The following is a 4,751-nucleotide window of genomic DNA, read 5'->3' on the forward strand; positions in this document are numbered from 1 at the left end:
ATTATTATAAAAGAAAAAAATGAACACATATTATAGTATGACATTTAAAAGAAGCCACAGATTTCATGTTTTTTTTATATATGAAATTTATTGACAAATTGGTTTCCATACAACACCCAGTGCTCATCCCAAAAGGTGCCCTCCTCAGTACCCATCACCCACCCTCCCCTCCCTCCCACCCCCCATCAACCCTCAGTTTGTTCTCAGTTTTTAACAGTCCTTTATGCTTTGGCTCTCTCCCACTCTAACCTCTTTTTTTTTTCCTTCCCCTCCCCCATGGGTTTCTGTTAAGTTTCTCAGGATCCACATAAGAGTGAAACCATATGGTATCTGTCTTTCTCTGTATGGCTTATTTCACTCAGCATCACACTCTCCAGTTCCATCCACGTTGCTACAACATGTTTTTTTAATGTCGCATTTCGTGCACAGTCTAGAGAAAAAAACATATAACCTTGTGTTTTTCACTCTTTTAGTACAGTAAATGGAACAAGTCATTATGTGACGCAAGGAATCATCAGTAAAAGATAAATTCACCAAATAGAAGCAAAAGAGCATATTAAAGCAGAAACCATTAGCATATCTCTACAACTTAAAGTATTTTGTGCTTCTTTTATACAGATGGATAGAAAGAATTCATACTTCAGAATTGGGATGAAGCATTCATGTGAAGGAGAGGAAGTACCACCTGATTTCTGGAATCTGATTCCAAACAGTTCACAAAAAAAGTTTAATGTTTTAGCATTCTACTGCTTAGTTATAATTTTAGAATGTTTAGTTTAAAAATTACCCGAAAAAACCTAGTAGAGCTTTTCTGGGTCTGGTTTGAAGATGGTCTCTGTAGTAGTAAAATTTTTTAAATCCAGTTAATATAGCAAGACAGAATAGGGTGGGTGATAACCATTCACACATTTTCTTTTCACCACCTGCTAAGATTACTCAGGAAGCTGTAGTGTATATAGAAATATGTCACATTAAAGCCCGAAAGTCCTAATACAAATTACATTCACCTTATGAGTCAGACAAACCACTTAAACTTTCTGTTTTGTTAAATTGATTTTTTAAAAAGTGTGTGTGTGTGTGTGTGTGTGAGAGAGAGAGAGAGAGACAGAGAGAGAGAGAGAGAGAGAGAGGAAACTCTGAGAACAATGAATATTACTGATACGTCAGTTGTTGCTTCTTTAATTCATTTAACTTCATTAATCAAAGACTATCTTGTAGGTAATTTGAAACCACTATGAAGTCATTTTTCCACTTCAAAAATGTTGATTTTCTTTATAATAAGTAATTTTAATAAACTTCCATTACCAGCTTTACAGAGATCATAAAAACTTCCACTGCTATATGGTATCAATAACACTACTATCCTCATGACTTAGTATATGAAACAAAAACATCAGGAAGAGAACCAGGTTCAGTACCTTAACTGATCATCATTGTTCCTCATTAGTCAGCCAGCAATAGATCTGGTTTGCCATAAGAGCTGTGGGTATGAGATAATTATATTAACTTCCAAACAGAAACCTAATTCTAAGCACAATCTTAGCATTTGTTGTTGTTGTTGTTGTTGTTAATTTTTAGGATAAGATTAGAATTTGTTTTTTCACTCATCATTCCTTTATCTTACATGTTAACCACATACATGTGAAGTGGCTATGATATGCCATTTACATAATAAAATATTTACTGCTTTGCAGCTTTGGCTCTACCCTGGGTCTAAAATACTCTGATTGCAGAGCTTTCTCAAGATCTTTGATCTTTTGTTTCATAAGAATTGTGTATGCTCTGCATACATAGTATAAGCCACACCCACATTTTCCAACTTTCCCTCTCTACCTGTTTTTCCCCTGCTCTGCTTTCTGCTATGCCTTTCATTTCATTACTCATTCATTTCTAAAAATAGATGTAGTGACCACTCATTATTCTGAAAAATTCTGAAACAAAGAAAGATACTATATCCATAAATAGGAAGATTCAATATTGTTAAGATATCAATTTTCCTCAAATTAATCTATAGATTTAAAACAATGCCAGTCATAATCCATCAGGTGTTTTTAGTGGAAATTGATGATCTGCTTCTAAAATGTACATGGAAAGTCAAAGGAACTAGAATAGAAAAAACGATCTTCAAAAAGAAGAAAATAAGTATTTACACTATCTTCTTGATAGTGTAATCAAGAATCTATCTTGATTCAAGATCTTGCTTGAAGATCTTGCTTCAAGATCTACCATACATATGCAGTAACCAAGACAGAATAATTCTGGTGTAAATCAGTGAAACGATAAGGAGCTCGGAAATAGGCCCACCTTATCAGATTGTTCAGTTGTCTACAAAGGCACTAAAACAATGCAATGGGGGAAAAGGAAGCCTAAGAATGATGCTGGAAGAATTGAATAATTACATTAGAACACATAAACATAAAAGGTAAACATGTAACAATGTTTTTAGAAGAAAACAGGTTTTTGGGAGTTGGAAGAGAGAAGTTTTATTTTAAGGCCACAATAATCAATAACCATAAAAGAAAAATTATTTTATTTAATAAAATAAAAAATTATTTTTATTTTATTTTATTATAATGCTGAGTAAATTACTCTTCATCAGAATTTTAAAAAACCTTTGTTCATCAAAAGACACAATTAAGAAATTGAATAGGTAAGCAAAATCCCAGGAGAAAAATATTCATGAATTATGTATCTGACAAAGGTCCATATATATTTCTGAAGAGGTAACCTACGTCATTAGTCATCAGAGAAATAAAAATTAGGATCACAATAAGATGCCACTCCATACCTACCAAAATGTTTGAAATTTAAAAAGACACAACATAAAATGTTTGTGAGTATATTGACCAACTAGAATTCTCAAACCCTGGTAGCTGGAATGTAAAATGGTACAAAAATCTTAGAAAAACTTTTGGTAGATTCTCATAAAACTAGATGTATACCTTACCCTATAACTCTGCAATTCTGCTCCTAGGTAGTCACCAAATAGAAATTAAAATATATGCTCGTATAAAGACCTAAAACAAATGTTCATAGCATCTTTATTTATGTTAGATTAAAAACTGGAAGCAGCCCAAGTGTCCATGAAAAAAAAAAATAGATAAATTATCATGTACTCAGACAAACCCAACTCAGACAAACCCAACACAGACAAACCCAACGGGTTTGCCACCAGAACACAGGTATCATGAAAACCATCCCTAAACCTAAACCAAAATGGGGAAGGAAGACTTTCATATGATCATCATTGTCATTGGACATGTAGATTCAGGCATGTCTACCATTACTGGTCATCTGATCTACAAATGTGGTGGGATTGACAAAGAACTATTGAAAAATTTGAGAAGGAGGCTGCTGAGATGGCAAAAGGCTCTTGCAAGTATGCCTGGGTCTGGACAAACTGAAAGCTGAATGTGAATGTGGTATCACCGTTGATATCTCCCTGTCGAAATTCAAGACCAGCAAGTATTATGTGACCATCGTTGATGCCCCAAGACACGGAGACTTTATCAAAAATGTGATTACAGGCACATCTCAGGCTGACTGTGCTGTCCTGATTGTTGATGCTGGTGTTGGTGAATTTGAAGCAGGTCTCTCCAAGAATGGACAGCCACCAACTTGTTCACCAACTTGCCCAAGCGACAAGTCCTTGCCCCTCTACGATGCCTCCAAAAGTGGTGGTATTGGTACTGTCCCTGTGGCCCTAATGGAGACTGGCATTCCTAAACCTGGTGTGGTGGTCACCTTTGCTCCAGTCAATGTTACAACTGAAGTAAAGTCTGCTGAAATGCACCATGAAGCTTTGAGTGAGGCTCTTCCTGGGGACAACGTGGGCTTCACTGTCAAGAATGTGTCTGTCAGAGATGTTCATTGTGGCAATGTGGCTGGTGACAGCAAAAATGGCCCACCAATGAAAGCAGTTGGCTTCACAGCTCGGGTAATTATCTTGAACCATCCAGGCCAAATCAGTGCCGGATATGCACCTGTGCTGAATGGTCACACAGCTCACATTGCCTGCAGGTTCGCTGAGCGGAAGGAGAAGATTGTCATTCTGGAAAAAAAGCTGGAAGATGGTCCCAAGCTCTTGAAATCTGGTGATGTTGCCATCGTTGATATGGTTCCTATGTGTGTTGAGAGCTACTCTGACTATCCTCCTCTGGCCATTTTGCTCTTTGTAACATGAGACAGACAGTTGCTGTGGGTATCATCAAAGCAGTGGGCAAGAAGGCAGCTGGAAGTGGCAAGGTCACCAAGTCTGCCCAGAAGCTCAGAAGGCTAAATGAATATATCACCAATACCTGCCACCCCAGTCTTAATCAGTGATGGAAGAATGGTCTCAGAACTGTTTGTGTCAATTGGCCATTTAAGTTTAATAGTAAAAGACTGGTTAATGATAACAATGCATTGTAAAACCTTCAGAAGGAAAGGGAAATATTTTGGGGACAACTTGTGTATGTGTGGCAAAAGTCGGTACTTTTTACAGACACAACTTGACCAAATATCTGTCAAAGAATTTTGAGATCCATTAAAACAAAAGTTTAATGAGAAATAAACAAAACAAAAATCAACTATGGTATACTCAGTCAATGGAATACTATTAAGCAATAGAAATGAACAAATTACTAATACATACAATGTTGATGTGCCTGAACATTTTTGAGGTAACTGAGTAAAAGATACCTTATACAGAAGTGTACATATTTTATTGTTCGATTTATATGAAGTTCTATAATAGGTAAAACTAATCTCTG

General features: G+C 36.1%; 1 pseudogene; it reads left to right on the forward strand.

The window, feature by feature from the left end:
- The first annotated feature begins 3,216 nt into the window (after nucleotides 1–3,216).
- Nucleotides 3,217–4,440, forward strand: LOC125167968 (elongation factor 1-alpha 1-like; annotated as a pseudogene).
- The last annotated feature ends 311 nt before the right edge of the window (nucleotides 4,441–4,751 follow it).

The sequence above is a fragment of the Prionailurus viverrinus genome, chromosome A1, assembly GCF_022837055.1.
Source record: "Prionailurus viverrinus isolate Anna chromosome A1, UM_Priviv_1.0, whole genome shotgun sequence".
NCBI classification, from domain to species: Eukaryota; Metazoa; Chordata; class Mammalia; order Carnivora; family Felidae; genus Prionailurus; species Prionailurus viverrinus.